The 11,200-nt window shown below is 48.3% G+C and overlaps 1 long non-coding RNA gene across 1 annotated transcript in view; it reads right to left on the bottom strand.

Moving 5' to 3' along the window:
• Nucleotides 1–3,175, bottom strand: part of LOC128565744 (uncharacterized) — a 19,741-nt gene extending 16,566 nt beyond the window's left edge. Inside the window, exon 1 of the long non-coding RNA XR_008374325.1 lies at nt 1–3,175. This exon is cut by the window's left edge and continues 3,816 nt beyond it. This is a non-coding gene — a long non-coding RNA (uncharacterized LOC128565744).
• Nucleotides 3,176–11,200: the final 8,025 nt, after the last annotated feature.

Below are 11,200 nucleotides of genomic sequence, written 5' to 3'. Positions count from 1 at the left end.
CTGAGGTGAGGGGAATGTGGGGGAGGGGCAGGGGAGAATGAAAACCCAGGCTGTTGGTGGTTTCTTTTTTTTTTTTTAAGAGCCACAAGCTGAGATCAAAAATGATATTTTTACAGCAACTGAAATAGAAAACCACTGGGCACTCAGTGGGAGGTGAGCAGCACACAGGGTCCCTTTATGCAGCCTGTGCCCACAGCAAGCACGTTGCTGTCTGCCACACCGTGGGGTGTGGGGGACAGTGTGGCGGTGATCTTGCCTTCTCAGGTCAAGGAAGAAGTGAGATGAGCCACAGCCCTCAGCACTGGGAGAGGAGCAGGCAGAATGAAGAATCACCTTAGTCCAGCAGCCTTCTGTACTCAGTGCTCACTCTCCCACTCATACCAGGTCATCTACTGAGCTGCTGCTGTCATTGGTCCTGGCCGGCTGGCCCTGGCATAACAGGACACACACTCAGGCCCCCCAGAGCAGTGTTCTTCAAGTTTGCCCCACCCCAGCAGCATCAGCATTACCTGGGAGCATACTAGGTGTGCAAATTCTCAGGCCATGACCTGGACTTACTGAACCAGACACTCTGAGGCAGACCCTCAGGAGTTTAACTCTCCAGGTGATTCTGATGCACACCAAGTTTTAGACTCCCTATGCTGCATTACCTCAGTTTCCACATCTGTACTCTGGGGGAAATAATATCTCAATGTCTCACAAGGCTGAATCCAATGTTAGTTAACACATGCTGGGTGTGTCCCCTGTGCCAGGCATCCTTTTAATCCCTTAACAGATACTAACTCATTTAATTTCACAGCAACCGTATGAGATCAGAACAAATATCCTCATTTCATAGAAGTGGAAACAGAGGCTCAGAGAGGTAAAGTAAGTTGGCCAGGGTCACACAGTTAATAAGTAGAGTTCTAGAATCCAAGCTCTTTACAAATAACCAATGGAAAGCTCCCAGCAGTGGGTCTGGCTCCCAGAATGTGTTTTAGGCATGGCTGAGAATGGGGTGATGGCAATTAGTATTACCTCACCTGAACTTGAAGTGATGATCTGCCTTTTGTAAATGTGAAATCCGCTGCCTTGTCAAGATTTCGGAGTGAGTCAACTTCAAAGGCAGCCTAAGTGTTTGAAACCCCAGGGCAGCCATGGGCCCCCACCATTCACCAAACTTTGAGACCACATACGCCATTCTGGTCTTCTGATGATGGAAACATCTCAGCTTGTTATAGGGTCATGGGCTCTGACAGAGGTGGGCTGGAACCTAGTTTGTGCACTTGGAGGCTGTGTAATCTTAAGCAAGTTGTCCCACCTCTCTGAGCCTCCATCTCATCTGTAATGTGACTGGTGACTGTCCTCTAACTTTGCAGGGTTCCTGTAAGGGTTGGAGAAAATGACATTTGTGGCCAGTTCAGACTGTGCACAGCTGGCTTTTAACGTGGAGCTTACTCCTCTCTCTTTACCCTTCCCGCTTCAACCTCGTTAGAAACAGCAACAGCTGGGGAACCAGAAAAGGTTTGAGGCAAGAATACGTTCCCATGAGTATGCATTTGTCCTGCAGCCTCTCTATCCTTTTCCAGATCTTGAAATAGCCGCCTGGCTGGGGTTTTGTGGGTTAAACACTGGCACTTGCTGTGTCTAATCCAAGTCAGGCAAGAGAGAGGAGAGTCCTCTCCACACCATCCTCACTGGCCAGACCTCCTCAGTCAGCCAGAGCATTTGAACCTGGCCTACCATACCGCCAGGTTCAGCTGGACATCTGAAGCTCATTAGCTGGTTAGCTGCTTACTCCCAGGGGGCTGACCCCCAGCTTGGTGAGAATTACCCAGACAGCAGCAGAGCAACAAAGACCAGGTGAGGCGTGGCCAGGAGGTGGGAGGGGGAAGCATAGTCTACAGCAGCCTCTGGGACCTCCAGAGAACAGAGGAAGATGGAGGAATAGCCACTGATTCACTGGCTGTGAGAAGAGATGGGGAGGGCTTCCGTTTGGGGCCTCAGTTTCCCTAGGTGTGGATTACTGGAGAGGGGCACACAATGCACACAGTGAAGGCCTTCCAGCCCTCCCAGTCCAACCTAGAATTCCTGGCCGAGGCCTACCCCAGTGCTGGCAGAGGTGACAGATGGGTGGCAGGAGAGGTGGGGAGCTGTGGTCCCTTCCTCAGGCCTGGAGATCAGAGGGAAGCCTTGAGGGGAACACCAGAAAGGGACACCATAGCTCAGAAAGGCAGCTCAGTGCTTCCTCAGTGGCCCTAAGCGGCGGAGTGCTGGTCAGAGGAGAGAGAGTGGGTGTGAGCCAAGTCTGCCTTCCAGAGACAGGCCCAAGTCTCTGCTCCCTTTCTGGACTCAAGGCTCCTCCCTGCTGTCCTGATAGCTGCAGCTCACTCTCTTTGAGCAGCTTTCATTGCCCATTTATTTTATGCAGGCACTGTTCTCAGCACCATGCACATATTAAAATTATTTAACCTTTTCTCAAAGTGGCAGGTCTCACCCTGGAGGCTGACCCTTACCTGACAGGTCTTGACAGTGACCTTTATTCAGAGAGAGAGGAGTCAGACTGATTAGCCTTAACCTTATCACTCAAGATGATTCCTCCCCTCAACTCATCTGACACCACTTGTCCCCTCCCCAGTCTCTTTCCCCCCTGGGAGCCAGGTCTCTGGCAAGCTGTTGCCTGGTGGGCCTGGAATCTGAACAAAGGGGTGAGAAGAGTTAGTGGAAAAGTGATTCACATAGACCTTGGTGAAGCCTGAGGAACAATCTCCACCCCCTACAGGGAGGGTCCTCTGTGGGGACTGGGATGGGCACTTCTCCCAGCATCCTGACGTTTCAGACAGCACTGGCCATGCACATGGCCACACTGGGCTTCTCTGAACCTTGACTTTTCTCTGGATGCCTCACTCTTTGGTTGCTGCATTCTTTCCTTAGGTTGATGACTCATGAACGGGCTGGAGAGATGTCTCCTGAGCCAGGAAGCTTTTGATTCGTTTACCTCTCACAGGGGAACCTTACTACTGGCATTTCTAAGAAAGGCCAAGAGAGGGGTGGGGACCTGCCCAAGTCTGTGAGAGCTGAGACAATACTGGAGTCCCAGACTGTTCCTAATTAAACAGTTTGTCACTTTTAATATGAAAACTTACATAACTGTAGAGAAATGAGAAAATACAGATAAGCGAAATAAATAAATATACCTTTGGTTTTCCAGGGAAACCTCCTCCACTGCCTTTCTTCACCTCTTCTCTCCTCCCTCTCCCCACAAACCTTCCTCCCCAACCCCAGCCATAATCAATATCTCACCTGCTTTTGCCAAAGGCTGCTCCCTAAGGAGTAAGCCTTGACAGCAGATCCTGGAAGACAGCCTTAGACCGGATTCTGGGAAGGCCTGGCGTCTCTTTGGAACAGCAGAGCTTCCGCCTGAATGGAACTGTTTAAGTGCAGGATATTGCAAGAAATACTCCCAGCCAGGAATCTAGAGACGGCATCCAGCACTGCCTGGTCTGTGGATTGGCTGTGTGACCTTGGGTCAGTCCCTGCCCCTCTCTGACCCTTGGTTTCTTCAAGTGTAAAAATGAAGATAGACTTGATCAAGTGGTTTCCCCACAGGCGATCTCAGACTGTCAGCTTCTTGGGCAAGAACAATGCCTTCTCTTCTTAAGTAGAACATAGAATTCAGAACCAGAGGATCAAGCCCAAAGCCATCACTCCCTAACTGTGTGAGTGACCAGGGGCAGGTTACCACACTGCTCTGAGCCTGTGCTTCCCCATGGGACGACACAGTTCAGAGTGCTCTGCTATGGCCTGCCATAGATCTCATGAGAGGGATCTTTGAACAACAATGTATGGTGCTCTCCTGGGCTATCAGCCAGAGTGTGCCTGGCTCCAACCTGGCTCTGGCATCTGAGCCTGGGTTGTCAACAGAGCCACTGCTCATGTCACTTACATAGCTCTGGAAAGAGGAGTGTGGACCCTGGGTCCAGCCCACTGTATGAAGTGTCAGTAATGTTGCCCAGAGGGCCTTGGGGCCCATGACATCATTGATAGCAGTTTCCATGTTGAAGCTCACAGATCTAAGACCATTTAAAAAGGTAGCACTGACGTTTTTCTCTCTTTTTCCATTTTGGCTGGCATGGAATGTGAAAGCTGCTAAATTACTGCATGAAGTGGTAAAGGCTGGGTTCAGAAACTGACTCTGATTTCTGGGATCCTAAAAACAATGGAAGACCCTGGAAATCTGGCCCCTGCTACCGTCTCACCTTGACCCCACACCAGGCTCCCCTGCCAGGACCAAGGTTAGGGGAGACAAAGGCCTGTATCTAATTCCCAGATGACCACTCTGGATCTCAGTTTGCCATCAGCAGACCAGGCGTAACAGCCCTTCCCCTGATAATTGCTGATAAGAATCAAATGCAATAATAGTCATTGAGTCATTCATTCAACCAATATTTATAAGACACCTATATGACAGGCACAGTTCTAAGAGCTGGAGGACAGCAGTGGGTAAAGCAGAAAAGTCCCGGCAGCATGGAGCTATTGTAGTGAAGGCAGGGAAGACAGATAATCACCAGATTAAGAAGGAATGGACACAGGACATCAGCTAGGTGATGGCCAATACTGTGGAGGAAAACTCCACAGGGTGGGGGGTGGGGGCATGGAGTGTGCCAGTGGGCTGGGCAGGGTCTGATTGCAGTTTTAAATAAGGTGTTGAGGGCAGGTCTCATAAGAAGGGGGTCTTTGAGAGATCACTGAAGGAGGTGGTGGCCATGGCGTCATTTGGGGGAAGGGCCATCTCTGCTGTGAAAGGACCTTGGCTACTGAAGATTCAGGGAACACCAGTGTCTCTCTTACACTCCCAACTCCCAACTCTACTCTGAGCATGGGCAGACCTGGATGGTTCAGGGAACAATTATACATAGTACCATCACATCTTACCTGGGAGACTCCAGTCAGCAGGCCTTTGCCAAACACCTGTCTCATGTCAAGCACCAGAACACAATTGAGGGTGCGACAGAGCTCAGACCTGCCACTGGACCGCAGCAGGCTGGGTGTCAGGAGGACTGGGCCCCGGGCCTGGCTCCACAGCTGGCTGGCAGTACAATGTCAAATCAGGCATTGCCCCTATCAGAGCCTCACTTTCCCTGTCTTTAAACTAGGATGATTGATGTTTGCTGGGGGCCGACAGGAAAGGTAGTGGGGACATGACTTATTGGGTCTGGGTTTCTTTATGGGGTGATGAAAATGTCCTGAAATTAGTATAATGGTTGCACAACTTTGTGAATATAATAAGGTGAATTATACACGTAAACCCCAGCCCTTTTTTTTTTTAAGTGGTTAGTTGGGTAAGATGACTTCTAAAGAGAAGAACACTATTTTTTGGTGCCTCTACTAGCCCGGGGCCTGAACTCAGCACTTACATGGTACCTCATGATCTCTAAGGGTCTTTCCAGTTCTGACTCTCCATGAGCCACCACGGTGATATTCAGCATTGCCATCACTCGGCATTAAATCCAGGCTGAGCCCCTGAGTCAGGCCCCGCTGAGGCCAGAGTCCTTCCATTCAGGGGGGCTCAGAGTCTGTGGAAGAAATCACAAGTACACATTGCACCCAGGAGGTTATTGTTTTTGTTAGGACTAGCTCCTACTTTTCCTTTCTTTTCCTTGTATAGGGAGCAAACCAAAAACACAAGCGTGGGCAACGACTCGGTGGCAGTACAGGGGACCTCGGGAGACCTGAGGTCTATGTACTAGGGCCTTGGGGCAGGGCAAGCAGGATGCCCCAGTGCACAGGTCAGACCCAGCCTGCCCTTAAGGAGGGAGACAGACTTTGAAACCAATTAAGCATTTATTTCATTATTGTGACTGTGATCAATGCCATGAAGAAAAAGCTCACAGTGTCTTGACTAGCTTAATGAGGGCACTGGCCTCACTGAAGCTGAGTTTTCACTGTGTATAGAATAATGAGGGGTATGGAGAGGGTTTGGTGGTGGCGAGGCAGGGTGTGTCTTCCAGGCAATGCCAAAGCCCTAAGAGGCTGCCGAGGAAGGCCAGTGAGGATGGCGGGCAGAGGGCAGGGTCTGAGAGGTTGGGACCCCCTACGTATCGGTTTATGTCTGCTGTCCTCACTCTTAAGTGTCCCTGTTTAAACAATGAACTATACAGCCACCCTACCCACAGGCCACGTGAAGGGGTTCATCCTAAGAACAACCAGCATTCCACGAAGGCCCGGTTATCACTCCCTCTGTTGGGGCCCCAGGCCTGCTGCTCTGCTCGGATAGCAACAAGGACCTGTCAACCTGAGCGGCGGCAGCAGCAGTTATGTGAACCAGATGATGGCCATGCTTGGCAGCCACTGGCCCTCTGGTCCTGCTTTCCTCTTCCCAGGCAGACCCTACTCCCCCTGTGCCAGTTTCCCCTTCACCAGTATCTTAAGATGAGAGCTTTTCCACTACATCTCATGTTTCTTGGCTCCAGGTTGGATGAGCCAATTTCTGGCCATCCCCACCCTCAGCTAGTCCCTGAGGACCTGCCTCTTTTCACTTTTGTTTTTCATTTGTGCCTCTTTATTTTCCTCTCTGTGTGACTCTCTCCCTCTGCGGGGTCTCCCTCTCTTGCCCTCTGTCTCTCTCGGGGTAGCTTGGCATTATGGGAAGAGCCTGTGTTTTAGGACAGATGGGATAGGGTTCCAATCCTAGCTCTATCACCTGCTACCTTCTGACCCAGGTTGCTGTCCAGTGAAATGAGACAACACTCATAACTCCTGTTTCCCCCAGTAGCTGAAAGATGAGGTGAAGGCCACAGTGCCTTTGGCAAATAGTAGGCGCCCAACAAGTGGGCACGTTTTGAAGGCTTTTTCCTTTTTCATTTTCCTCTCCCTGACTTTCTGCATGTCTTGCTCACTACCACACAAAGTAAGACACAAAAGGCCCCCTACTTGACCCTGCCCTCCATGCTCTCTGGGCACAGCCTCCCAGCCCCAGACTTGAGCAGAGCCAACGGTGTCACGTGCAGCCTGCTCATGGCTAGCCCATGGTGGAAGGCGTGCCCGGAGGTCATGGCTGGCCTCTCTACCATGGGGCTCCCAGTGGGACGTGGGAGTTGTCTTCTGAGCCGTGACTCAGGCACCAGAATCTCTGTTGTTTTTTTTTTAATTTTAATTTTTTTTTTACCAACTAAAGGCCAAGAGAGACAGCCTCTCTGTACCATTTCTTGGCCTATAGGCTCCTCACCATGCTACCTGCACTTGCTGGTGCCCTTGGTCCCACCTAGAATACTGTTCTGCCCCCTCCTCTCCCACTTTGGGCCTCACACCAGTTCTGGGGCTTAGATATGACAGAAGAAGACATAGAGGATCAGGGACATTCTGATACTAGCGTTTTTAATGAGAATTTGTCCAGTGTGACATATTACATCATTTCTTAAAAGACAAAATGAAATGGATTGCAGCTCCATTTCAGCAGATCTGGAATGGAACACAGGTCTGCAGGACTTCACATTTCTCATTCATTCTTTTCCTTCTGCCATACCACCTCTCACATGGTTGTCACTACTTGGACTCTACTGTAACTTACTTCCTGGATGTCACTTAACAGGTAATTGTGTAAATAAACCCATACGTTTATGGTCAATTAATTTTTGATAAGAGTACCAGCACAATTCAATGGAGAACAAACAGTCTTTTTAACAAACAATGTTAGGACAACTGGATTTCTACAAGCAAAAGAATAAGTTGAATCTCTGTCGCATACTATACAAAAATTAACTCCAAATAGGTCAAAAACCTGAATGGAAGAGCTAAAACTAGAAAACTCTTAGCAGAAAACATAGATGTAAATCTTCATGACCTTGAATTACACAATGTTTATTTTTATATCATGCCCAAAGCACAAACAAACGAAATTTTAAAATAGAGAAATTGAACTTTATCAAAATTAAAAACTTTAAAGGACATTCTCAAGAAAATGAAAAGATAGAGCTCAGATCATAAAGTATCTAGTAAGACTCTAGTATCCTATCATACAAAATACTTAAAATTCAGTAAGGAAAGGACGAATAACACAATTTGTAAAATGGGTAAAATATTTAAATAGGCATTTCTCCAAATACAAACACAAATGGCCAATCAGCACATGAAAAGATCCTCCACATCATTGGGGAAATGCAAATCAAAAAAATGCTTACTAGGATGGCTATAATAAAAAGGCCAAAAATAACAAATATTGTCAAGAACGTGGTACAGCCACTCTGGAAAACAGTTTGGTAGCTCCCCCAAAAGATATATAGAGTTACCATGTGATCCAGAAATTCCATTCCTAGGTATATGCACAAAAGAACTGAAAGCATATATTTCATAAAACCGCTTGCCTGTGAATGTTCATGGCAACATTATTTATAATGGCCAAAAAGTGGAAACAGCCCAAATGGCCATCAAGTGATGAATGGATAGATAAACAAAAATGTGGTAGCCGTACAGTGGAATATTATCCAGCCATAAGAAGAAATGAAGAAATACTGTTACATGCTACAACATGGATGAACCTGAAAACGAATTTAAATTGACCAGAATAGAAAAATCCACAGAGACCACACAAAGGAGATTTGCAGTTTCTAGGGGCTGATGGGTGAAATAGGGAATGACTGCTAATGGATATGGAATTTCTTTTTGGAGTGATGGATGAAAATGTCCTGCAATTGGAAAGTGATGATGATTGCACAACTTCGTAAATATACGAAAAGCCACTGAACTAGTTTAAAAAGGTGACTGTATGGGATGTGTGTGTGTGAATTATCTCTCTCTCTTTTTTAAAGGTGGTTTTGTAAATCTGGAGGGGATATTGCAGGACCTTAAGCCAATCCCCTCGCCCCAACACCTTCATGTTAAAGATGGTGAAATTAAAGCCTAGAGAGGGAAAGGATCACACAGCATGTTTAAGACAGAGCAGGGACTAGAACCCAGAACTATTGTCACCTACTTCTCTCCTGCCTATATTGTTAGTTCTTAGAGAACAAGAATCTTTATTAATCTTGCGCCTCTTGTAACAATCACACAGCACATTGCAGAGGCAATAGGAAGATTTCTCGAATTGCAAGAGTAGAGGGAGACATAATTCCAGCGAGCCTAGGGAAATATGGCTTCACTGGCCCCATAACTGGGAAAAGTAAGGGTGTTTTCAGGGACTCAAATGACCTCCTCACCCAATCTGTTCCTTTTCTTCCTTCTTCATTCTTCTTGTCTTCCTCACATGGCAGGGAACATTGAGCTGGAAGCTCTGGAGGCCAATCATACCTTTAGAGCTTGTATTTCAAGGTGGAGCTAACTGCTTTCTCCCAGAACCCAATTATTCAATCCCAGGAAAATGGCTCTGTTTGGCCTAGTTGGGTCACACTACCTGGGTCAATTATGGGGCTAGGAAGATGAAATTCTCTACTAAGGGACTAGTCTCTGTGCCTAGCAGTGCCTTCAGAAACTCAGTGGGGGGATGGAAGGTGAGGATGCTTTTAGAAGTGGGTAAAAGGGGCCGAAAACTCAGCTGCCCCCTCCCATAGGGACAACACAGGCCACTATCAATGACCCACTAGCCAGGGATGAGGGCAGTCACGGTGTTTGGATGCAGAGACCTGGGGTCCAAAACCAAGCGTTTTCACTTCTTTGTTGTGTGTGTATAGGCAAGCACAACAACCCCAGCCCCTCAGTTTTTTGGACTGCAAAGTAAAAACAACTCCCAGCCCATAGAGTTGTAAATATCTGAGATAAGGACCCCAGAGCCTAGCACATGGTAGGAGCCATGCTAAGCATGGTCATTATCATTGTTATTGATGCTTCAGGTAGGTTGATGTGTAGCCTTAAGTCTGAAGCTGGGGATTCTGAGAAAATGCTTCAGAAAGTAAGGGCTTCCCAAAGCCCAGACCCTACACCAGGATTAAGACAAATGGTAGTGAGAAGGACCACTTCTCCTGAGTAAGAATTATGTAAGGTCATTTGTGTGGGAATGAGAAAGAACTTGACCTCTGATAGTTCTGGACTCAGAGTCAGTGTGGTGCTGCCCCACCTGCTAGGTGACCTGGACCTAATGAACTGTTCTTTCTGAGCTTGATGATCCTTGAGCCAATAAGAGCTGCTCTGGGTGACTGCCTAGGGCTCTAGCTCAGGTAAGGCTGTTATGAATTCAAGCATTACCTCCCAGGGTGGCCTACACTCCCTATTGTGTAAAGGGGGAGTGTAGCAGCCCTTCCTGCAGAGTTGGCAAGGCCCTGTGCTAGGTAGGCATGAGGACCCACAGATGACTCTGACCCAGTTCTATCCTCTAGGTGTCCACAGCCTAGCTGGACAAACAGACACAGCCACCTGAACAAGGATAGCTCAGGCACTGACTCCCTGTGTAACCTTGGCCAAGTCACCCTCCACCCCAGCGATCTTTTGCCCCATCTGTACGGGAAGAGGCTAAAGAGCTTGTCATTAGGCCCACAGCACCAATGAGGTGGAGGGGTGGCCCCTCCCCACACCTCCACCTCAGAGTCTAGTGACATCATCCCCAACCCTCTCCTGTTTCCCCAGCAACTGGGGTGCTGGCCAAGGCTCCCCAGGGGCCCAGACCGTCTGGATTTCCTTGCACATAACTATACCTTGTCCACATTTTCACAATTAAATTGTCAGTTTGAGTTAACTATTGTCTGCTGACAGCCGTCAACCTCTCTCTGGCTCCCCTCAATCTTCACCCAGAGTGGGGGTAGGGGTGGGGTGAGAATGTCTTGCCTGTCCCTCAGTGCCACAGACAGAAGTCAGGATAGGAATGGAGGCAGGAGGCCTTGATGACAGCCCAGCTCTGCCACACACTTTCTGTGTAGTCCTGGACAAGTCACTTTCCTTCCTTGGCCTAGGTCTCCCCATCTTAAATGCAGAGTTAACCATCTCTGCCCAGCCTCTCTTCCTCCCAAGGCAGCTGCAAGGCTCAAAGGAGCCTGTAACTGTAACAGGGCTTCGAAAAGGGTAAAGCTTGTCTCAAGATCTGGGATGGTTATTAAAATGAATAAACAGACCTTGAGAGGAACTTGACTGCATCCTCACCAGAGTCTACCCTGCATTCCTCTGGCTGCAGATCCGGTCTGGGTCTTCTCCTATATCCTCCCTCACAGTCTGTTCTAGATCAAAAGAAAAGGTGCTGGTGCTCTTCCCCTGAAGATGCAGCATAGAGGTGCTGGGACAGAGGAAAGCGTCCTGCTTC

The sequence above is a fragment of the Nycticebus coucang genome, chromosome 14 (genome assembly GCF_027406575.1).
Source record: "Nycticebus coucang isolate mNycCou1 chromosome 14, mNycCou1.pri, whole genome shotgun sequence".
NCBI classification, from domain to species: domain Eukaryota; kingdom Metazoa; phylum Chordata; class Mammalia; order Primates; family Lorisidae; genus Nycticebus; species Nycticebus coucang.
Note: the sequence above shows the minus strand (reverse complement) of the source record. Positions and strands in the feature narration are given on the sequence as shown.